This window comes from Sminthopsis crassicaudata, chromosome 6 (genome assembly GCF_048593235.1).
Source record: "Sminthopsis crassicaudata isolate SCR6 chromosome 6, ASM4859323v1, whole genome shotgun sequence".
In the NCBI taxonomy this organism is placed as follows: domain Eukaryota; kingdom Metazoa; phylum Chordata; class Mammalia; order Dasyuromorphia; family Dasyuridae; genus Sminthopsis; species Sminthopsis crassicaudata.
Window position 1 is genome coordinate 212,535,584 of NC_133622.1, and position 25,995 is coordinate 212,561,578.

Genomic DNA, 25,995 nt, shown 5'->3' on the forward strand with positions numbered 1-25,995 from the left:
CACAGTGAATTGCATATTTATTAAATTCAATAAAATCTTCATTAACCAGAATGTTGAATGCTGAGGGATGATGGTTAATGGAGTTTTATGATTCTCCAAAGAACATCGTGAAAATGCTTTCAGTTTTATTCCTTCTTGAAAATGTTTCAAAACCACTGCATTGTCAATCCTACTTTAATAAGTAGATGGAAACAAACATAATTGAATCTTGTTTCAGAAGAGATGCTCTTTTAGGCATTTAGAGTTGTCACCAATGGGGCCGCTAAATTGCACAATGGATAGATCACAGAATAGAATCAGGAGGAACCAAAGTTGTCACCCCAAACTTTATTTCTTTTCATCCAGGGATGATGTGTCTATATAAGGTAGATTGATTTATAGATAGATAGATGGATGGATGGATAGATAGATAGATGAATGGATGAATGGATAGATAGATAGATAGATGGAATTAAAGAATGGGAAAATGTCTTCTGACCCCAGATACCCTGAAAATTGCATAAACAATTGATATCAGCTTCCCGTTTCATCTTTTGCAATTAAAAATTTATCAAGAGAGAAAAAAGACAAACTATGTAAAAGATTCCAACTAATTGGTATTTTCTCTACTGTTGATGACCAAAGTGTCAGGTTAAGATTTCTGAGAGAAAATCAATTTTTTTTTTCTTCATCATGATATTTAGCTACCAACCTCTTAAATGTTTCCAATGGTCAGATTTTGGAAGTTTCTGGAATAGATTCATTCAGGACTGGTTTCACCAGGGTAAAAAGAATATAAAAATAGCTAAAGAGTTGTTCTCAGTGACAGGAGGAAATAAGTTCAGTGCCTGCTCTGAAAAGTACTGGCTGTTTGACCCTTGGCAATTTTCTAAGATTAACTTATACAAAACTTTGGAAAAGGCAGTTCCTACCATGGGAAATCCCTATATCAATAAAATCACTGGACTTGGAGAAAAAAATAGCTGAGGATGAGCAAATTGCTTTAGCATTCAGATCTAGCCTTGTGATTAGAAAAGAAATCAGCTAACAAGCTTGTATTAAGTGCTTACCATATCCCACATAATTTGATAAGTTCAGAGGGAAAAATACTCTCCCTGCATCAACAAACTTAGATTTATTTATTTATTATTATTTTTTTTTGAACTGAAAAATTCAGTCTCCGTAGAGACTGTCAAAAATTGCCAATGTCGACTATATTTCAAGTCGTCATGGTGGGGTATTGGGAAAAGTTTTCAATTAGCAATAATCCTGCCCCTGTTAAACCTCATTGGCTACGATACTGCCACTGCGCAAAGCTGAACTTGGATTTATTGGGGGACAACAATATGTTAATAATTCTTCACATGTAGATATAGACAGAATATATAGGAGGAAATCTCACAGAAAAGGTGCTGGGGCTGGGAGATCAGAGGGATTTTCCTATAGACAGTTAATCAACCGAATATTAACCACATAATGTGAGTAAGGCATTGTGCCAAGTCCTAGGGATAAAAAGAGAGGTAAAATAGTCCCTGTCTTCATGGAGTTTTCAGTCTTATGGAGGAGACAAGATGGAAACAAATGTAGACAAACTAAATTACCTAGAGGATAAGTAAGAAATGATAAAAAAGGGAAGACACAAGAATTAAGATAGACTGGGGAGAGTTTTCAGGAAAAGATAGAATTGCTGTGGGGACTCAGAGGAAGCTAGGGAAATCAGTAGATGGAATTGGGGAGAGAGAGCATTTAAAGAAGGGGGGACACTTCAAAAATGTCCAGATACAAAACTTAAAACATGTTGCTCATGAAATTGCCAGGAGGACAGCATCACTAGATCAAAGTATATAGTAAGTTGTAGGAGAGGGCCAGGTTACGAATGGCTTCAAATGCAAAACAGAGAGTTTTGTATTTGATCTTGGAGGTTATAAGGAGCCACTGGAGTTTATTGAATAGGGAGTATAATATGGTTATACCTACACTTTGGGAAAATCACTTTGATGGCTGAATGGAAGATAAATTGGAATGGAGAGAAAGTTAAGGTAGACAGAGCAGCCAGCAATTTCAGAATAGTCCAGATGAGAAGTGATGGCATTAGTAATGACAATATCAGGGGAGAGAAGAGGACATATTTGAGAAATTTGTAAGGGTGGAAAGGATAGGCTTTGGCTATAGATTGTATATGGGGATTGGGAAGGGAGAGATAAGAATTGAAGAAAACTTCGAGATTTTGAGAATGAGGGACCGGGAGGATGGTGTTATACTCTACAAGTAATAGGGAAGGTAGGAGTAAGAGAGGGTTAAGGGGAAAAGATATTAAGTTCTGTTTTGGACATGTTTGTTTAAGATGTCTGCTGGGCATCCAATCTGAGGTGTCTAAAAGATTGAATGTTAGCAGAGAGGCTGGAACAGTATGAAAATCATCAATCAGCCAGGATATAGTAGAGTTGATAAGATAACTAATGGAAGGAGTATGGAAGAGAAGAGAATCCAAGACAGAATCTTGAGGGACACCTATAGTAAGACAGGAGATTTCTATCTCATCTCACCTACTCTCACTGGTTCAATTATATTTTTTTCTATAAATGTTTCCCTGCACTCTATACCAAGAAAAGGTCAAGATGAATTTATGATTTAGATATAAAGAGTGATACCATAAACAAATTAGAAGAATAAAGGATAGTCTACATCTTAGATCTGTGGAAAAGGAAGGACTTTATGGCCAAAAAAAGAGCTAGAGTATAAAATGCAAAATGGATAATTTTGATTACATTAAATTAAGGTTTTTGTAGAAACAAAACCAATGCAAACATTAGAAGGGAAGCAGAAAACTGGGGAAAACTGTATATATTCAAGGGTTCTGATAAAGATCTAATTTCTAAAATATGTAGACTCAATTTATAAGAATATAACCCATTCTCCAATTGATAAATTGCCAAAGGATATGAACAATTTTATGATGAAGAGATTAAAACCATTTCTAATGATATGAAAAAATTATCTAAATCACTATCAAGAAAACTCTGAGGTAAATAGATTAGAGGAACAGAGGATAATCTACCTCTCAGACTTGTGGAGGAGGAAGGAATTTATGACCAGAGGAGAACTAGAGATCATTATTGATCACAAAATAGAAGATTTTGATTACATCAAACTAAAAAGTTTCTGTACAAATAATACTAATGCAAACAAGATTAGAAGGGAAGTAACAAATTGGGAAAATATTTTTAAAAACAAAGGTTCTAACAAAGGTCTCATTTCCAAAATATATAGAGAACTGACCCTAATTTATAAGAAACCGAACCATTCTCCAATTGATAAATGGTCAAAGGATATGAACAGACAATTCTCAGAGGAAGAAATTGAAACTATATCCACTCACATGAAAGAGTGTTCCAAATCACTACTGATCAGAGAAATGCAAATTAAGACCACTCTGAGATACCACTACACACCTGTCAGATTGGCTAAGATGACAGGAACAAATAATGATGAATGTTGGAGGGGATGTGGGGAAACTGGGACCCTAATACATTGCTGGTGGAGTTGCGAAAGAATCCAGCCATTCTGGAGAGCAATCTGGAATTATGCCCAAAAAGTTATCAAACTGTGCATACCCTTTGACCCAGCAGCGCTACTACTGGGATTATATCCCAAAGAAATACTAAAGAGCGGAAAGAGACATATATGTGCCAAAATGTTTGTGGCAGCTCTTTTTGTTGTAGCTAGAAACTGGAAGATGAATGGATGTCCATCAGTTGGAGAATGGTTGGGTAAATTGTGGTATATGAAGGTTATGGAATATTATTGCTCGGTAAGAAATGACCAGCAGGAGGAATACAGAGAGGCCTGGAGAGACTTAAATCAACTGATGCTGAGTGAAATGAGCAGAACCAGAAGATCACTGTATACTTCAACAACAATACTGTATGAGGATGTATTCTGATGGAAGTGGAAATCTTCAACATAAAGAAAAACCAACTCACTTCCAGTTGATCAATGATGGACAGAGGTAGCTACACCCAGAGAAGAAACACTGGGAAGTGAATGTAAATTGTTAGCACTAATATCTGTCTGCCCAGGTTACATGTACCTTCGGAATCTAAAGTTTATTGTGCAACAAGAAAATGATATTCACACACATGTATTGTACCTAGACTATATTGTAACACATGTAAAATGTATGGGATTGCCTGTCATCGGGGGGAGGGAATAGAGGGAGGGGGGGATAATTTGGAAAAATGAATACAAGGGATAATATTATAAAAAATATATATATAATAAAAAATTAAAAAAAAAAAGAAAACTCTGAGGTACCACTTTACACCTCTCAGATTGGCTAAGATGACAGGAAAAGATTATGGTAAATTTAGAGGGGATGTGGGAAAACTGGAACATCAATACATTGTTGGCAGAGTTGTGAAGTGATCCAACCATTCTGGAGAACCATTAGGAATTATGCCGAAAGGACTATCAAAATGTGCATACTCTTTGATCCAGCAGTGTTTCTACTGGATCTGTATCCCAAAGAAATTATAAAAGGGGAAAAAAAGACCCACATGTGTAAAAATATTTGTGGTAGCCCTTTTTATAGTGGCAAGGAACAGGTAGCTGAGTGGATACCCATCAGTTGGGGAATGGCTGAATAAGTTATGATATATGAATGTTATGGAATAATACTGTTCTACAAGAAACAATCAGCAAAATTATTTCATAGAAGTCTGGAGAGACTTACATGAACTGATGCTAAGTGAAATAAGTAGAACCAAGAGCACAATGTACACAGCAACAAGAAAATATAATTATCAACTCTGATGGACATGGATCTTTTCAACAGTGAAGTGATTCAGGTCAATTCTAATAGACTTGTAATGGAGAGCAACATCTGCAGCAAGAGAGGACTATGGGGACTGAATGTGGATCACAACATAGTATTTTCACTTTTTTGTTGTTTGCTTGAATTTTACTTTATTTCTCTCTTTTTCCCCTTTTTGATCTGATTTTTCTTTCACAGTGTGAAAATTGTGGAAATGCATATAGAAGATTTGCACATGTTTAATATATATTTGATTATTTGCTATCTAGGAGTGAGGTTGGGGGAAGAGAGGGAGAAAAATTTGGAACAATAGGCTTTGCAAGGGTGATTGCTGAAAATTATCTATGCATATATTTAAAAAATAAAAAAATATTTAAAAAATAAATGAATGATTCACTGATTTATATATATCCAGCCCCAGTCTTTCCTATATTCTATGATTATCTATCTCTAACTAGAAATATCATATTGGATGTCCCATAGGCATCTCAAACCCAACATTCACAAAACAGAACTTGTTTTCTCTCCTTCCTTTCTTCCCAATTTTCCTTCTACTGCTAAGGGTACCATGATTTTCCCAGTCACTTTGGTTTGCAAATTTCATGTCATCCTCAATTCCTCACTCCCATCCCACATAGTCAATGTATTGAAAAAATTTTTTCTTTACTATTCTTACATCACCTTTTCCTCCATTTTCACAACTACCACCACACTACAGACTTTTGTCTAGATTATTGCAATAGCTTTAGAAATGGTTTCCAGTCTCAGTCTCTCACTACTCCAAGAAATGCTCAATTGCCAAGATGATTTTTCTAAAGTGTAGATCTGATCATATCACCCTCCTATGTAGCTCTAGTTACTCTATGCCCCAGTGATTAGCACAAATCCTGAAACATAGTTGGTACTTAAATAAATGTTTACTGTCTCATTGACTACCTGTTACTTCCAGGATCAAATACAAAATCATGGGTTTAGCATTTAAAGCTCTTTATAACCCTGTGCCTTTCTACTTTGCCAATATTCTGACATTTTACTCTTATTCACACTTTCCATCTACACTAATCTACTGTTTCTCATACATGACATTCCATAGTTTGTTGATCTCTATGCTTTTTCACTGACTGTTCATCTATCCTGGAATGATCTTCCCTTCTCACTGCGACTTTTCAGTTCCTTAACTCCCTTCATGACTCAAATCCTACCTTCAATAGGAACAGTTTCCCCCAATTTTAGGAAGGTCTTCACTTTCAGAGCACATATTAGATATAAATTACATATTTAATACTTGTTCTTTATTTCTTATCTCCACAAATGATTCTCCTTAAGGGAGGGGATGTTTTGTTTCACTTTTCCTCTTTGTACCTTTAGCACTTAATCAGTCCCTGGCACTTAGTAAATCATAAATATTTGTTGACTAACCTTTGACAAGGATGCTTTCTTCCCTTACTTTTGTCTTTGTGTTTCCTTGTCTTTTTTCAAGACTCAACTCAAATAGGAAAGAGACCCCTATCTTAGAATGCCTTCTGGCTACTTTGTAAATGTCTCAAATATGGACCATTTATGCCTGACCAGTGGTGGAGCCTTCTGATTTCATGTTAGTCTAATCAGTCACAGTCGGACAAACTGTACCTTAACCCCAACATAGTGATGTCATTTTGGTCCTCCTCAAGAATGAAGGACAATGACCAATATATCTTGTACATATCAAGAAGAAGATAGGTTGTCCAGAGGAGAAAGCATTGGTCCTGAAGTCAGAAAAACCCAAATTCAAAACCAGCTTCATAAATATACTTAGATATATGATATTCAGCAAGTCACTTAACTACTGTTTGCCTCAGTTTCCCCAACTGAAAAAAGGGGATGATAATAATAGCAACTACTTCCCAGGTTTGTTACAGGAATCAAATAAGGGCTTAGCACACTATTTATCATGTAGCAAGTGCTTAAAAATGCTTACTCCCTTCCCTAAAAACTTATTTTCATATTTTTCTTTTTTTTTAAAGTATGGGTTCCTTGAGAGCTGACTCTTTTATCTTCTTTCTTTCTATTTCTAGAGCTTAGCAGAGTGCTAGGATATATAATAAGCCTTTTTAATAAATTAATTATCTGTCTTACTGACTTGCCTCACAGTCATGAACTAGCAAGTGTCAGAAGCAGCTTTTGACCTCACATCTTTATGTTCCAATTCTAGCCCTCCATACTCGCTAGCAAGCTTCTTCTTGTGATCCAGTTGGTGTAATATGCCCTCCTAACAGTTACTATTACTAGTCCTCAGAGTACCTTTGACCACTGACCTTTGCAGTGTTAATTCTACCCGGCTCTCCTCCTCTGAGGCCTTCAAAGGTCTCTGGACACAATTTCTTGAATAGTAGTTTAATAATCAGTAGCACACTCAAGAACAGCCATGTGTAATCTTAAAAGCCTTTATTATACCTACTCACATAATGCCCTGACTTGTTAACTCCTTAGTGAACACCTGGTCTGAAGATGCACATGTTCACTACCAAACTTCTTACCTCTCTGGGCTATCCATCAGCTTGGCTCAGCTACCCCAGGCTAGGGAGCCAGGTTAAAGAGAGCGACTGGCTACAAGCAGTGGGCTTATAAAGGGCCTGTGAGGTCACACACACACAGCCAACCAGCGAGAGAGCTGTCACCCATTAGGAAGTTATCTCAATATGGCCAGGATCCCACCCACAGGGCAGTCCTATATCCACAGAGATTACTTCTGGGCCACTCAAATCTCCTGTTGCTCTGTGGCCACCCATTTAAAGGACCCTTACAAGTTGGCAACATTTTGCAATCCTCATAATCTTCCTCCTTTCATTTCTCCATTATCTTTGGGATTATTCAAGTTTTGCCTCTTTAGATTGGTAACTCAGTTGTTTCCATTGTGATCAACTGTCCATGTTTCCATTTTTTTGGCAAAGATACAGAAGTAGCTTACCATTTTCTTCTTCAGCATCAAAAAAACTTCATTAGAAGAATATTAATGAAAAACAAGTGATTAATTCAAAGGGAACTTAAAAAATCAAGATTTAACTACTGGAAATCATGAGTTGGTAAATTATAACATCTGATGAATAAAAATACTAATAAGTAGGAAAACAATTATATGAATAAATATGCGTGGAAAAAATAATTAGGTCCCTCCTGTTGTTTTATATATTGATATAGTCACCAATGTTTTATAACAAGAATTTCTTTATAGTTATAGCTAAGTGTGATTTAGATTAGTCGCAGTGTGGTAAGGCATGGAAGAATTTGGAACCAGAAGACCTAGGTTTGCATCATGCCTCTGAATTTTATTGTGTTATGTAGGCAAATATTTAATCTCAGAGTTTCAGCTTACTTGTCTTTAAATTGGGGATAATATTACTTGTACTTCTTATCATACAAAGTTATTGTGAGGAAAATATTTTGTCAACATTCAAATACATATAAATTATTATGATTCAGTATTCATGTATGCTGAGAATGGCAGTGTCAGTATAGTTCAGTCATCCTAGGAGAGGATCACTTGTCTAATTGGTCACTGGACAAAGACTTCTTTTAGAACTAACATTTTAGTAAGTGGCATAAAGTTTGTATAATTCTACAAGCCATTTTCCAATTGATAAATGGTCAGAGGATATGAATAGGCAATTTTCAGATGAAGAAATTAAGACCATTTCTAGGCATATGAAAGAATGCTCTAAATCACTATTGATTAGAGAAATGCAAATTAAAACAACTCTGAGATACCACTACACACCTGTCAGATTGGTTATGATGACAGGAAAAGATAATGATGAATGTTGGAGGGGATGTGGGAAAACTGGGACATTGATACGTTTCTGGTGGGATTGGGAAATGAGCAAACCATTCTGGAGAGCAATTTGGAACTATGCTCAAAAAGTTACCAAACTGTGCATACTCTTTGATCCTGCAGTGTTACTGCTGGGCTTATATCACAAAGAGATCTTAAAGAAGGAAAAAAATTTGTAGCAGTCCTTTTGATAGTGGCAAGAAACTGGAAACTGAGTGGATGCCCATCAGTTGGAGAATAGCTGAATAAGTTATAGTATATGAATGTTATGAGATATTATTGTTCTATAAGAATTGATCAGTTATATGAATTGATGCTAAATGAAGTGAGTAGAGACAAGAGAGCATTGTACATATTGTACACACAATATACAGCAACTGTGTGAAATGTGATGATCAACTGCGATGGACTTGGCTCTTTTCAAAAATGAGATGATTCAGGCTGGTTCCAATGGATTTGTGATGGAGAGAACCTTCTGTACCTAGAGAGAGTTTGCAAGGATTGAGTGTGGATCACAATATAGTATTTTAATCTTTTTTATTGTTTTTATTACTTTCTTTATTCCTCATTTTTTTTCCTTTTCATATGATTTTTCTTGTGCAGCATAATAAATGTGAAAACGTGTTTTGAAAAAATTGCATATGTTTAACCTATATTGAATTACTTGCTGTCTAAGGGAGAAGGTGGGAGAAAGGAAGGGAGAAAAACTTGGAACATAGGTTTTTTAAGAGGGTGAATATTGAAAATTATCTTTGCATGTATTTTGAAAATTAAAAACCATTATTTAAAAAATGTCTCAAATAGTTTGGGTAAGGACTACTTTGTAGTACTAAAATAAAAGACTCTGTATACTTCTCCACCCCCTCAGCGAAACAGTTTAAAATTAACTACCAGCATACCTTTTCCTATACATCAGGGGTTCTTAATCTGAGATTGTGAAGTCCACAAACCTGATATTGCTAATATTTTAATAACTAATTCAAAATAATTTATTTCTTTGTTATCCTATGTATTTTATTTTTTATGTAAAGATTCAATAGAATTCATAAAAATAAAATAAAATAAAATTAGTGTAACTCTTAGCAACTTCATCCTCTTTTTGGCTGTACTGCCATACTTTTGGTAATAATTGAAGCAGAGGCCCAAATGGGATGAAAGGCCATTCTGTACTTCCATCTGCTTTTATTAATGGTTGAAGAATTCATCCTCTAGCAGCCTACCTTCCAGTGAGAAGCCTCTCATTCAATTGTTCAATCAATATACATATATTTATCAACTGTTATCAATATTATATCTATCATATCTATGTATCTGTCTATATAATTCTATATCTATATCTGTACTTACATCTAGCTATATCTCTACATTTATCTAGCTAATCAATATTATACGTCAGGATCACAGAAAAATGATAAAGTTATGAAGATAAAGTAAAATATCTCTTGCCCTCAAGGAGTTTATACTCTCTTCAAGAACAAATTGTAAATATATGCAAAAAAAGCAAAGTAACTAAGTATAGGGAGTTTAAGGGGGAGTTTCAAGTAACTCAAGGGATCAGGAGAGACTTCATTCATATAGAAAAAGCATTAAAACTGAACTTTGTTGGAAACTAAAGATTCTAAGAGGCAGAAATGAGAAGGAGGTTTATTATAAGCATGGGAGCCACTGGTACAAAACCACAGACAAGTGAAAGTTGGAGCATCACATGTAAGCAATAAGACTATTTATTTGGATTGTCCTACAGAGCAGTTCACTGGAGAAAGGATGCTAGCAGGCACCGGGACCATACCCCAAACCTTTCCTAGTTTATATAAACTGGTAGAGCACTCATTCCATGGGATTAACTATCAAGAATCCCAAGCTACCTCCATAATATGATGAGACACTGTGTATCGAGCTGTCGTCTCCAGAAGCTGCTGGATCGCTCTCTGGGAAGAGATCTGCTGTGTCTACTCAAATCTCTCCAACAGATTCTTCTTCCTGTAACGAACCGTTGTCTCCAGGCAGTTGCTGTTAACTCTTGTCCAAAGAAGTGACTTCCCTTCCTGCAGAGAGCCCCGTCAAGCCTGATGCAATGCAGAGTCTTCTTATTGAATCTCCTCCAGCTCTTATCCTTCTCCAGGCCGATCTGCTCTCTGGGCCCAGTGCTATCTCTTTTATCCTCCCAGAGAATGGGCGTGGGATAATGCAAGGGCTTCTGGGAAGAACCACCCCAGCCAATGAGCTTGCCCCCTCTATCAAGTCAACCTGAGTTCTCACCTTGTAATTGTCCAGAAAACCTGAATTCTCACCTTGTCAGTGTCCAGACAACCTGAGTTCTCACTTAGTAATCCTAACATCTCCCCCTTTCTTTTGATTTAGAACATAGGACAGTCATGACCTTGAAACATAAATCCATCAATATGGGAAGTATTACAGATAATTACATAAATGACCTTGAAACATAAATCCATCAATATGGGAAGTATTACAGATAATTACATAAATTACATAAGCACATAGTAACATAGTAACATAACACATGCTAGAAATATATAACATAATCATAAATTGAAAATTTATAAATGTCCATAAGTCCATTGTCCATTAGTCTCATCTTGTGTGAGGAAGTCCAATGATTCCTGCTGGTTTTAAAGTTCTTTAACAGTCTTTTTATTAGCCATGCTCTTTCGGTGTAAGATGTTTCTTAGATCTTCTCCTTTATTTTGAGGTCTTTCTCTTTTTCTGTCTCTCTCTGATGGACAAGGCGAATATGACTTGTTGGCACCCATCTGATTCCTTCTCCTGCTGAAGAAATACAAGCAAACCCTCTCTCCCAGGCAGTTAACCTATCTAATTACCTTCTATTTACCACTTTCTAAATATCTTCTCATCATTTGGCAATTACATTGGAATTGTTTGCACTGGACACAGCCCTGTTGGTTTAAAAGGCCTGTATTCTCCCCAAGTGTAATCCATTTTTGCAATCTGATTGCCTTTTGGCTCACTTATCAGGTAATCCCTTTCTACCATGTGATTACTTTTCTGCTGGTTGATCAAATCAGAGTCCTGACCTTCTAAAGGCTCTTTAGGTGTAACATCAGCTGCCATCATGCCCCAAGTCTTTTTTGCCTGGGGCCCTGGATCTGGGCCCCTCATCCTATTTCCCTGAATTAGTTTACACTCTGATGCCCAATGGAGTCCTCTGTTGCATTTTGGACATGGGGTTTTAGGTCTTCTCTCACCCTGTCTTCTCACTGTATCTCCATATCTACACTGAGCTCTTAGATACCCAATTTTTCCACATTGAAAACATTGCCGAGTTTCTCTAGAAGGCCCTTGCCAGGAGGGACCCTGTCTTTCCACGTTCATCATTGTCCGGGTGTAAAAAGCATTTGTTCCCACTGTAGCACAGCGTCTTATGATCTCCTCTAAAGGAGCATCTTTGTCTAATCCCCATATAATTCTTTTGCAAATCTCATTGGCATTTTCCTTAGCCAGATGTCTTGTCGTTATTTCTGTAGCTGCATTTTCTCCAATAGTTCTTTTGACAGCAGTTTGCAAACGTCCCACAAAATCTACAAAAGGTTCATTGGGACCTTGCTGTATTTTAGTGAAAGCCTCTCCACGATCTTTCTGTCCAGGAAGGACACCCCAAGCTTTTATTGCAGCCTTAGCAATTTGTTCATATATTGTCATGGTATAATCAGTCTGTTCTGAATTCTCTCCATACCGACCTTCACCAGCCAAGTGCTCAAAAGTGAATTGTGTGTTAACTCCTATTTCCAAATTGCATCTGACTTGAATTTTACATAATTCATGAAATTCCGCAAGCCATAATAAATTTTCTCCAGGTTCCAGGCATATCCTTGCTATGGATTTCCAATCATTTGGGGTTAGGACTTCATAAGACAAACCATCTAGTAACATTTTAACATAAGCTGATGTAGCCCCATAAAGGGTACAACCTTTTTTCAAATCCTTAATTTTATTCAAATCTAAAGGTGCATATCTTCTCCTTTTTTGACCTACAGAGTCAATATTTTCAATCACAGGATATGCATGTATAAAATCACTTATATCCTGTCCTTCTCTCTTAGCTTTAACCAATGCTTTTTCTAATCTTGTCATAGGCTTAGACTGCTTCACAGACAATTCTGTTTGTGTTTCTGCCTCTTCCTCTCCTCCTTCTTGCTCCACCTCTGAAGGGTTAATTGAGGGAGGAGATGGGAGGTGCTCCTGTTGCTGTTGCTCAGAATTGTACTTAACTTCATTGTTATCTGATTCATCCTTTTCACCTAGTTTAGTTGACACTTCCCCATTTTGCTCCTTCATCTCTTCCTTTAGAATAACATTTTTTAAAGCCATTTGGATTAAATTGTAGGTATGAATTGTATCTTTGGAAACTGAGTTTGGTCTGGAACCAAAGGGCAAAATGTCACAAAGGCAATTGTAGTGTTCACCTAATTGCTCTCCTACTAATTTCCACTCATCTGGATCCAATTCTTTTTCCAGAGAAAAAGAAGGACATATGACCTTCACAGTTCTTAAAAGTTCAGTAATCTCCTCTAAAATTATAATCAATCCTTGGCTTTTCATAACCTTGATGATGCTCTCTAAACATTTTCCTTGAACAGAAGGTGTTTGCCCCATTTCACTATAAGAGATTGCTGGTTTAGTCCTTAACAAGTTCCTTATTTATCTATTAGCACACTCACTTAATCTTTAACAAAGTTTCCTCGTTACTCACGGTTCTGGGTCAGAGAGACTGAGATCTGGATGGGAGGCTTTTCCACTGGAATCAGGACCGTGTCTGTCCCTGTTCGGGCGCCAAATTGCGAAGGTCTGGTCTAGCTCCTTTTGTCAGGATAAGCAAAAGTCCTTGCCCCACGTTGGGCGCCAATTGTATCGAGCTGTCGTCTCCAGAAGCTGCTGGATCGCTCTCTGGGAAGAGATCTGCTGTGTCTACTCAAATCTCTCCAACAGATTCTTCTTCCTGTAACGAACCGTTGTCTCCAGGCAGTTGCTGTTAACTCTTGTCCAAAGAAGTGACTTCCCTTCCTGCAGAGAGCCCCGTCAAGCCTGATGCAATGCAGAGTCTTCTTATTGAATCTCCTCCAGCTCTTATCCTTCTCCAGGCCAATCTGCTCTCTGGGCCCAGTGCTATCTCTTTTATCCTCCCAGAGAATGGGCGTGGGATAATGCAAGGGCTTCTGGGAAGAACCACCCCAGCCAATGAGCTTGCCCCCTCTATCAAGTCAACCTGAGTTCTCACCTTGTAATTGTCCAGAAAACCTGAATTCTCACCTTGTCACTGTCCAGACAACCTGAGTTCTCACTTAGTAATCCTAACAACACTGGGTGAAGAATTTTGTGGGAATTAGAAGAATCGAGTATTTTCATTATAGGTATCAGTAAAATACTAAACATAGGAAGGGGATCATTGGACAGTGTAAAATTTAAGATATATGTATCATTCAGTTTCAACTCTAGTTCACAGGATGGACATTTGATACAGCGGCTCTCAAAGTGTAACTATTAACTCTAGCAAGTATCTAACAGCTTTAAAAAAAAAAAAAAAAGGAAATAGATAACAGACTAAAGAACAGTGAGCCAGCTTTTCCTTGATTGTAATACAAAAGCATATTCCTGCTGCCTCAAGCTTTATTCTTCACAAACCGCTAAAAGTCATATGCGATATGAACCTGTATAAAGTATAGCAAATGTCACCATTAATAATATCTCACATTTACATATGCTTTAACATTTGTAAAGCAATTTATTTTCAGCCAACCTGGGAGGTAGATAGTAAGGCATGGACTATTACCATTTCATAAGTGAGAAAGAAGAACAGAAACAGAGAAAGATGAGAGAGAAAGATGAGAGAGAGAGAAAGAGAGAGAGAGAGAGAGAGAGAAAGAGAGAGAGAGAGAGAGAGAGAGGTATATACAAAGAGTGACAGAAAGACAGAATCAGAGAGAGAGATATACAGAGAGAGACATAGAGAATATATGGTTTAAGTTAGTGTCTAGAAAGGGAAAGAAAGTGATACTTCATTATATAAAATAACTTGCCTGTGATGGATAAAGCTGGCACATATTTTGAAGTGACATTCAACCCTTGCGACAGATAGGTGGTGCAATGAATAGAGCCAGATTTGTATTCAAGAAGTCTTATCTTTGTGAATAAAAATCTGGTTTCAAATTCTTACCAGACTGTGTGACCCTGGCCAAGCCACCACATGAGTCCGCCTCAGTTTATTCATCTGTAAAATGAGTTGAAGAAGGAAATGGCCAACTACTTACTCCAGTGACTTTACCAGGAAAACCCCAAAAGGGATCACAAAAAAATCAGACATTATTGAAAACAACTAAACAACAAAATCTCTATTTACTTGAGCTGAGCCTCACAAATAGAATTCTAGTTGCAGTGATAAAGCAGAAATAACTGAAGGGTAGAGAGATTCAGGATCAAGTTGTACATGCAGGCCAACCTAAAAACTTCAAGAAAGGAAAAGAATTTGCAAAGAAATTTAAGGACAGATAAGGAAAAATGGCAATCTTGAAAGAGAAAAAATCAATCTGAACTATATTCTGCCAATAAGACTCTAAAGCTTTGATACATCATTCAGATTATGAGATATGAAGCTAAGGGAAGACGATACCAAGACAGAACATCCACAGAAAGAAGCTGGGGAGGGGGGGTTCTCTCTATCAAGGAGGTTCCTCTGAGTCCATGCTATAGAACTGAATTACCCCAAATTGTGAGTTCTCTAAAGTGACAGGGATCCTTCTGGAGTTTGTGTGTCGATAAGTACTTGGGAACTATGCTTTGTTATTCCCTTATGGGTTTGGGAGATGGGTATAGGGAGAAGGTATGTTTCCCAAAACTCCTGGTTTCAGAGTATGCTCAAATAATCCACATAATATTTTAAAATTTCTAAAAGATTTAGGGTTTTATTGTTGTTTCAAACATTTATAAGGGGAAAAAAAAACATCATGTATAGTAATCATGATCTAATTCTTCCATTTTATAACATGATGTTTGCATAACTGGGATGCAGTAGGACTTAAGGAGATAGTATGCAAAATGTGTGGGTGTGGTCTCCTGGATCATCTGAAGAGGGCATCTGCTCTTGAGTGGACAGCAAAAACCTCCAGCAACTCAAATTTCATCTAGTACTAAAGCAGCTGAGATCCAGACAAAAAAGCTGTCCCAAGATTCCAGACAAGGGCTAAGTAAGCTGTCCTAGGTTTTTGATTTTCTGCTCCACCCCCCCCCCTTCCCTTTGTTATGTACTCAACCACAAAGGCCCTGATTTGAACGTGTTTTGGCATTTTCTTGTTTTCCATTCTTGGTCCATCCTCTCTTTTCTGCTTGTAGGTAAGCAGTGGCTATCACTGATACCTGGAACCCACTTTTCTGATAGGTCCCTCAAGGAACTGGGCAACATCTTATACTGGCCTTACTAACCACTCATGGAATCTTCCCTTTTTTTTGTCCATAAAGGTAAGGCTTCTTTTACACATCTCCTCTTTGGCCAAAAGAAGGAAATAAGTGTCAAGATATTAGGCAACACCCTGTTTTCCAGAGCTAAGATCCAGCAAGTAGACTATGCTCTGAGCTTGATATAATGACAATCCGTTGTGCTCACTCTCTGGATGATCTCAGTCACAGCAAAATCCCAGAATTGTTTCTGGTCATGAAGCCCTGCTATAAATCAAATTTGTCACACTGCTATATCATAGCTTATTGTCAGAGCCACAATTCACTGTATAGCTTTAAGTATAACTACTGAGGTCACTGCCCTAGTGTCCATTCCACCCCCAGAGTTAGGGCTGTAAAACATGTTCTTTCTTGCAAACTATTTCCCTCACTTTGAAATTGAATTTCTGTTTGATTCTCCATTCTCCTGTCTTTAGTATGCTTTGGTTCTGGCCACCCACTGGCTAGAGGCTGGTTTCATCTGGTTGACATTTTATAGATTGGAAATCTGAGGGTCTTAAAGTTAATCCATCTACATGGCTTTTGAACTTCCCTGACTCTCTCCAACATGCCTTCCTTCCTCAGGAAACTGATGAATGAAAAACCCTGCAAGACAGAGATTCTGGGTATGGATTAGAGTAGCTGGCAATCAATAAAAATATGGTTGGTTTCTCTTGGTAATAAAAGATACCTAATGGAGCCCCAGAAAGTTTTAAATAACTGAAAAATAATTCCCTTGGAAGTAAAATTCAACGCTGATTAGTGGGCATGTAATGAGAAAGTAGACTAAACATTTTCAGCCTTTCCAGATAAGAACAAGCATTTTCAGGCACCTCTAGCAATCTAAACATCTAAATTATAGTTGATTTTCCCTTAATGATCTGGGTTACCTTAAACACTAATGGAAAGGATACAAGAATAGACTCCCTTTTACCCAGAGAAAGGACTCATCCAAACTGGATTCCATTTATATTTTAAATAGAAGTCCTACCAAAGATTGAAGAGGATGTTCCTAGAGGGCTAAGAGTAATCTCATCAGTCACATCCTTCCAAGGCTGACTTTAACAAGAGCTGGACCTTAATTAGGAAATAGGAGAAAAACCTGAATCACTATTTAATAATAAGTTATTTATATAATTGTATAATAATAATTTTGTATCTATATACAATTGTATAATTTATATATATATATACATTTGCATATTATATATATATATATATAATTATATAATAATAATTTCTCCCCAAACTCATCATTGAAAAAAATCTCATTATGTTGCAAGACTATTTTCCTGGTGTCCACATTTAATCAGTCCCCTCTGTCTCCTTATTACACCCTCTGGCCTGGACTTCCATATAAAGATAGAACTCAGCACCTTTTTTCCTCTCCATTTCCCATCAACTTCTGGATTTCTCTGGAACTCTCTGTGTACCTTTTCCTTCTTCCCTTCCAGATTCCTTTTGTAAAACTCTTCCTCCCCCCCCCCCCCCATTAGATTAGATTGCAAACTCCTTGAGGGCCGGGAAATATCTTTGTTTTTGCATGCTTATTGCTTAGCAAAGTGTCCGACACAGAGTAGATGCTTAATAAGTGCTTCATTTACCCAAAGTGATGATTTATAATACAAGACTTGAAACCAGATACATTAATATCAACTTATTGCTACAGCACACTATTTTATGTTGGTACCTCTGAGCATCTTTTTTTCTTCTGTTAAAATTTTTTCTTTATCTAGAAGGCTAGACAAGAATTGTGGAACTCTTAAAGTCAATTATTTTCCAACTCATCCTATTTCAAAATGGTAATCTTTATGTATTTTGATATAATCAGTAGTACTATATGTAGAATATTATTATTATTATTATTATTATTATTATTATTATTTCCATCAGAAATGCCAGTCAGCAGAAAAGAAAGGTTAGGCGGCCTAGTTCACTGGAGTCTAAAAGGTGATTTCATACTTCAGAAGCTTATCCCAACTCAGCATGACATCTGAATTGCCTGAATGGGAATGGGAGACCAAGTTGACTTGTCACACAAGCAAAATGCTAAGTTCCAAAGAGCAGGCGCTCTAGAGAAATTCTTTGAAAAATCTTAATCTTTTCTAAATTGGGAGCAATCTGTTCATTGTAGAGATGAAAACTAATAAGGCAGTTTGAGGTAACTAATCCATCTCTGAAGAGTTTCCACTTGCCTCCCACTGTGGTGAGGCAAGCTGCCAGTGCCTTTCAGTGGCAAACTGTACCTGTCAGGAGGTGAAACACAGCTGAGATGCCTGCTGAACACACCTGCCCCAGCTCAGCAGGGTTCATGTGTGAGGAAATGGTTGGAAGCCCATACTACAATAAGCTCTTGTTTATCTGGTCTGGTTGTTGTGATACTTTTTAACTGAATGGAGAATTACCATTTTCCTCATCATACCTGGGGGTTGGGGGGAGAGAAAGAAAAAAAAAAAAAAAAGACCTTTCCCCTCTCACTATCATCGAGATACTAGAATGTCAGATAAATTAGCTTGCTTTTAGGACTCAAGTTTGAACTCTGACTAATGTCCAAAATGAGGGGGGGGAAATAACAGTAAATTTATGGGTTGTTTTATTCAGAAAAAAATTATTATTTCTTGTCTCTGCTTCCTGTTTGTTTAAGGAAGCATTGATTTGAGCTTTCAAGAAATTGAAAGGCTGAGACTAGACTGGTATGAATTGCAAATGAATTCCTTATGCTAATTACTTAATACATGTTATAAAACTAAAAAATCTTTCTGAAATCATTAGCCTTGAGAGCAGGAAACTAAACAAAGGTATAATGCATAAAGTGAATGATGCTCAAGGTAGAAGATAAGGTATAGACTTTAAATATAAAATATATTTCCATATAAGATCTGTATCAACATGCTGTCATTCTGGATTCTACTCAGATGTTCTCCAATAGAGTATACATTATCTTTTTTTGGAAAATGAGAAGTTATTGTCTCTTTTTATCTTTTTCCATGAATGTAGAAAATGTCCATATTCTAATAGCAAACTCCCAGCTCTGTTTAACACAATAATAATTTACTGTTATTTGAAGCTAATAGGGAAGAGAAGAGGAATAAGGCAAACTGGATAATCCAAAGATACAATTAAAATACAAAGGCTTAGTAAGCAAGCTATGAGCCTCTTGAATGAACTGGGGGAGATTTTTAGATGAAGAGTCAGAAAACCTATATTCTTGAAAGCAATATAATATAATAGAGCACGGGACCCACTGCTCAGGATTGAAATTGATTTCAGATTATATTTTAGATAGCTATTGATTATGTGGTCAACGGAGAAGAAGGAGAAAGAGAGGGAAAGGGAGGAGAAGGAGAAGAAGGAAAAAGAGGAGGAGGAGGAGGAAGAGGAGAAGGAGGAGAAGCAGCAGCAGTAAAAAAGAGAGAAGGAAGAGGAAGAGCAAGAAGAGAAAGGGAGAAGGTGGAGGAAAAGAAAAGGAAGAGGAGGAGGAGGAGAGGGAAGGAGAGGAGAAGAAGAAAACAAAAGGGAAGGAGAAGCAACAGTAGAAGAAGGAGGAGGAGGAAGAAGAGAAGGGGAAGAGGAGAGAAGGAGGAAGAGGAAGATAACTTATTGAGTGAAAAGAGATCACAAGTGGAAAAAGTTTAAGAAGCTCTGGGACTAGAAACTCTCTATAATCCTTTACAAGTGTAAGGAAAGGATGAGAAGGAAAAACAAGTTGTAGGGGAAAATGAAAACTAGAAATGAATCCTGAAGATGACGCAAAGAGAGCTGATAAGGGAAATATACATAAACTACTCTTTAATGAACAATTTTATAAGTGTGCTCTTCACTATATTATGAAGTCACTAAAAAGACATAACGAGGCTTCCTGACCACAAGAAATTTAAATGTACTTGAAAAAAATACCAAGGACAATGAAGAACAAGAGAGTATAAAATAATATTTATAATCAATAGTTATATAGCATTTATTTTAATACAAGACCCCAAATAATGCTATGAAAGTTATTTGGAGTAGCTTCAATCCTATTTTGACAGAAGCAGAGTCTAGAACTGGATAAAATTAAGAGATTTTCCCTGAAACACAAAAAATGTCAAAAGTGAGATTTGTAATTTCCCAGGCACTCGGATTCAAAAAGTTGGTGTTCTTCTTGCCCTCCTAGTCCAATTCTTTGCTAAATCCTGATGATTATACCTCCATTATATTTCTAACACACACACACACACACACACACACACACACACACACACACACACACACACACACATATATATATCTTTTTCTCCTTTGATACTGTTACCACCTAGATACAGCTCTTATCATTTCACACTTTATTACCATAGCCTTCTGATAGGTTTCTGAGAGAAATGATTATTAAATCACCAATTATTGGGGAAATCTAGGTTTTTTTCATTTCTTATCTCCTCATTCTCTACAGTCTCTAGTCAATCTCTAAAAGACATTGCTGATAATGAGAGCAGATTAACTTTCTCTTCAATTTTACTCCACCCAAATGGAGACAACCTTTGTGTTCTCAGGCTTGGGTGGGGAGAAAATCCTTTGTCTAGTCCTTTCAACTCCTCATTAGAATAGATTTATCTCATAATATTCATTTTTCTCTTCTAAGGACATGCAAACACAGTTCTATGAGGATTCTTTGGTATTTAAGAATGCCATTGATCCTTTTCATTATTTTAATTATTAATTAGTTATTATTTGCCCAGAAGTTATATCTCTAGAACTTTTTATGCAACACTTTCTTCCTGCCTCTTCTCTCCTTACTTCAGTCCATCTTTCACTTTACTATCAAAAACCTCCAATGGTTTCCTATCACTTCCAGTCAAATATCAAATTTTCTGTTTGAGATCAGACATTCATAATCTGACCTCCTGCTATCTTTCTAATCTTCTTACTTCTTATTACTTAGCCCCTTACACTCCACACATGAAATACTCAACAATCCAGGGTCACTCTTTTGCTGTTCCTCAAATGACTCTCCACCTCTCAATTGCCAACATTTTTAGGGACTTTCCCCCATTCCCTCCTCACCTCTGCCATTTTACTGCTCTGGATTCTTTCAAGTCTCAACTAAAATCCCAGTTTCTTCAGAAAGCCTTTCCCTACCCCCCAACCCCCTTTACAGCTGGTGCTATCTTTCTATTGATTGTCTCCCAATTTATAGCTTGTTTGTATATAATTGTGTGCATTTTTTCTTCTTCATTAGACTTAAAAGTTCCTTGAGAGCAAGGATCTATTTTTTTTTCCTTTTTTTGTATCTCCAGTACTAAACACAAAACTTGGCACACAGTAATCACTTAATAAATGCTTACTGACTCACTATACTGCCTAGCTTCTTAATATGCAAAAAATTAAAGGGGGTTAGTGATAGCATTCTAGTGATATGCTCTGAATAATTGCAAATGAAATTACAGAAGAGACTAAAATAAACAGAGATTTCATAGAGTTGGCAAGATTTGAACTTGGCCTTAAAGGGATGGATGCGATATAAAAACAGGTGGGGAAGAGGAAACGGTTCACTAACAGTACAGAAAAGAGACTGAGAGAAAGATGAGATTTGACAAATGTGTGCAATTAACATGGTATCTATGAAAGGAGCTCATTATATTTAACATATATTGGTTTACCTGCCATCTAAGGGAGGGGATGGGAGGAAAAAGGGAAAATTTGGAACACAAGATTTTGCAAGGGTCAGTGTTGAAAAATCACTCATGCATATGCTTTGTAAATTAAAAAAAAATTTTAATTAAAAAAAAGGAAGAAAAAATAGAAAGGAGTTCATACATAAAGGGAAAGATTTGGCAGATTTTCAGTTGAATTGAACAGGTTTTCTTCCCATAACCACTGCATTTAGACATGACAATCCCAACTTAATAAACACATATTAAGCACCAACTAAGTACATAGTCTTGTGATTCTCTAGTATAGGAATTTCTCTTTGATTCTGCCCTACTGAAAAAACCTTATTGCATTATTTTGCAGGCTCACCATCAGCCCCCAAACAAGCATAAGATCTAAGAAATAGGCTGTTTAGATCCATTGTTTGTAGCCCGTTACCTTCTTTAATATAGTGCAGTTCAGGGCCACAACATCTTGTGTGGCAGTATTCCCAGAAAAAATAAATAAATAAAATTTAAAAGATGTCATTTTCACAATTATGCTAATCCCCTTTTGTTCATGATGGCCCATCATATTTGGAAAGTACTCATTCTCTGTTCCAGTGCTGATTCAACTGTTCATTCCATGGCAATTGTAATATGTCAACGATTTCATCTACATTAATAAACTCCTAATGCCAAGGTTCCATAATTAAGAGTCTTGTTTTGACAGAATTGTTACAGTCCTGCCACTTAGGAAGGAGAAAGAAGGAAGGAGTAAAAAAGCAATTTATTTCCATAATATTTCGTGTTTGCATGTGCGGTAGACACTAAATACCTGCAGCCCCTGTGCTTTGCAAATAAACAGATTGGAACTGCCAACTGTAATGTTTCATACTATCAGCATAAAGTGCTATATTTGCAAAATTACAGCACAAAATTAGTTTTATTGGGGGATGAATGAGAGTCAGCAGTGGTATAATGGTAGGAGTGCTGGACTTAGTGTCAAGAAAACCTATGTTTAAAACTTGGCTGGGACCCACAGTTATTACCTCCTCTGAGACTTCGTAACTATAGCTTAATTATGATTATGATCACCTTGATGGAAGGATTTTTTTCACTAGGACTTCCTACAAAAACATATTCACAGATATTTGGGGTATTAAAAAAGGAGGGGGAAACAGACTTATTCTTTATTTACATTTAATTCAATTGAAAAAATACAGGGTATCCCAAAAATTTTAATGGTTTAAAAGATTTTTGGGACAACCTATGTTTATTAAGGGCCTACTATGTGTCATGAAGAATATGAAAAGAAAAAAAATCATTTGCCCTCAAGTATTTTAGAGTCTTTTTATTGAAAACAATATGTTCACAGGTTAGAAAATATAAACTATAAGCAAAGTGATTGGGGGCAATTTGGCTGGGCAGGAACATTCTGAGAAGATGGCAGAGTAGGGTCAGACATTTCCAAGCTCTCCAGATTTCTTTCACAAATGGAGAGAAAATTGTGAAGGACTGAATGTAGAGCAGCAAGGTAGGGAAGGTTTCATAGTAGATGGCTCATGGAAGGAGCCAGGACATCTCTGTAGTGTTGGGTGAAGGGGACTTGGACAAAAACCCATAAAAAGTCACAATCACAGAAGGTAGAATATTTTATTTTAGGCCAAAACAGTAGTCCATCCTAGCTTGAACATCAAGTTTGTGAAGAGTAAATCATTCTGAAAATATAGGTTAATAGCAAACAAACAAAACTGACTTAGTCACCAAATATAATAAATGGATCAGTCTGTACTCTTGATCCTCCACCTCTCTGCTAAACAGAAGGTTGTGTTTTATCTTCTGTGTTTTGGAACCAATATAGTTTCATGAAATTAATCAAAATTCATAGAATCACTAAATTTGAGAATTAGAAGGAAAGTAATGATAGATTATCGCAGTTGCCAGGTTATTAAAGTATTTTATGGTCTATCACTCAATCCTCATAACTAACATGTAAAACGTCATCACTGTACCCATTTTATATCTGGAGAAACTGAGAGTGAGAGAGGTTAATTGATCGGCCCAAAGTTAAATGTCTGTAGCAGGATTCAAATTCAAGTCTCCCTTGTCCAACACTCCATCCACTCCCTCCTTTCTGGCCAAAGCAATTTACAGCAGTGTGTCAAATTCAAAATGAAATGAAAGATCTATGGGGGCTGTATCTTGACTTAGAAAACCACATTAACATAGTTTATGTTCTACAATGTTTTTATTTGTTAAATTTTTCCCAATTACTTCATAATCTTATTGGGACCATTCTTGGAGGAAGTGTGAATTTGACACCTCTGCTTTACATATATTATCTTATTTGGTTCTGGAAAAAGGCTATGAGATAATGTTATTAGTATTCTTGTTTTACACACAAATTTAGTCATTTACCCAGAGTCACACTGATAGTATGTCTGAAGTGGGATTTGAACTTAGGTCTTACTGGCAAGTCTGGTACTTTATATACTACACTAAAAAGGAGATGGTTTTTTTTTTTAAAGAAAAAAGCAATTCTTTAAGTAAAATTCTTATTCAGTCATTTCCTTTTTTTTTTTTTTTTTTTTTTTTTGACACCACCATTTGGGGTTTTCTTGTCAAAGACACTGGAGTTGTTTGCCATTTTTTTTCTGACTCATTTTACATATGAGGAAATTTAGATTACATAGGATTAATGATTTGGCCAAGGTCACAAATAGTAAGTGTCTGATGGTGCATTTGAATCCAGGAAGATGAAACTTCCTGACTCCAGGGTCCAGAATTCTATCACCCATGCCATCTTCCTACCCTAAGTAAAAGTATACCCAGAGATAAAATATATATACCCAGAGATTAACAAATAGGCAATATCATCATTCATTTATACAAGTTAAGATAAAAGAATGAATCAAAAAAACACATAAAATGCTTATTCTGTCCAGATATCGTAAATATATGTACACACATATGCATAAATGAATATACATATGCTTGCTAATAACCATTAATTTTTGCTTCTTATTAAGAATTTATCCTTACCATTCCAGAAAATAGAGTGGTCTCTTGTCTATTATGAGAACACAGCCAAAATGGCCTTTTCTTAGAGTATTTGTCTTAAAAGAGGAGAAAAACAGGCTAAAAATTTAAAATATGAAAAAAGGATTTGATTAGCTTCCCCTCAGATGATTGCCTCATATAACTGAAAACAACTGATAATCCCTCCCTTGGATAACTCTCCTCTTGGGGAGAAAAGTAACATAATTTAATAGAATAAAGGAGGGAAAAAAAGACTTAGAAATATTGGCTCATGTCTAAATATTTCACACTTAGCTTAATTGAAGGGAATAATGTATAAAAATATATATCAGGCAGGGCATGTGCTTTTCACTGCTGCTTTTAAGAAATAATTATAATAGGTAGAGTCACTACATGGGGTAAAAAGGTTGTTTTGAAAGCTCTAATAGCCTGCAGCTGGAAAAATCAAATTAAGCTGGAAGAGCAACTTTTAAAATTTCTATCTATCTATTGATTTGTCTATCCATTCATTTATACATTTATCCATCCACCTATCTATATATCTAGCTATCTATCCATTCGTGTATATGTCCATCCATCCATCCATTTATTCACTTATCTATCCATCCACCTATCCATCCATGCACCGATCCATCCATCCATCCATAAATCCATCCATGTATTTGTGTGTCATCTAACTTAGTTGCTTCTCTCTCTCTCTCTCTCTCTCTCTCTCTCTCTCTCTCTCTCTCTCTCTCTCTCTCTCTCTCTCTCTCTCTCTCTCTCTCTCTCTCTCTCTCTCTCTTCTACCTGACCTGTCCCCAAAAATATCTTCTGACTTTGGGTGTTCTTTCCAATTCTAAGAATCTAGGAGTATCACAGAAACTTATATAGATCTTATATTTGTGATTCATATATTGGGGGTGGTCTTTCATCTTGGAGACAGAAAGTATAAGAGACTAAAAAGACCCCTAGTGTAACTCAGGGCTAGCCTAGTCTTTAAGACTTTTTAATCTTAGCCCCAAGCCATATTGCCTTCTCAAAAAAAAAAAAGCTTAGTATCATTTTACTATTAAGTAGCTGGAGTAAGGTTTGGTCTAAATTCAAATTCAGGTTCAGACAATACATGGTTCTGAGGTCCTCTGCAAATTATTTCTGCTTCAGGTTCCTAATCTGTAAAAATGGAGTAACAATAACACCTACTTCCCAGATTTGTTGCGAAAGTCAATGGAGATTGAAAATGGAAGATGCATTTCAAACCTTAAAATACTATATAAATGCTAGCTATTATTGTAATTTGCTAT

General features: G+C 36.5%; 1 non-coding gene across 1 annotated transcript; it reads right to left on the reverse strand.

The window, feature by feature from the left end:
• Positions 1-1,156: 1,156 nt before the first annotated feature.
• On the reverse strand, positions 1,157-1,297 carry LOC141548126 (U4 spliceosomal RNA). Its single transcript, XR_012483815.1, has one exon. It is a non-coding gene; the product is annotated as a U4 spliceosomal RNA (small nuclear RNA).
• Between the last annotated feature and the right edge of the window lie 24,698 nt (positions 1,298-25,995).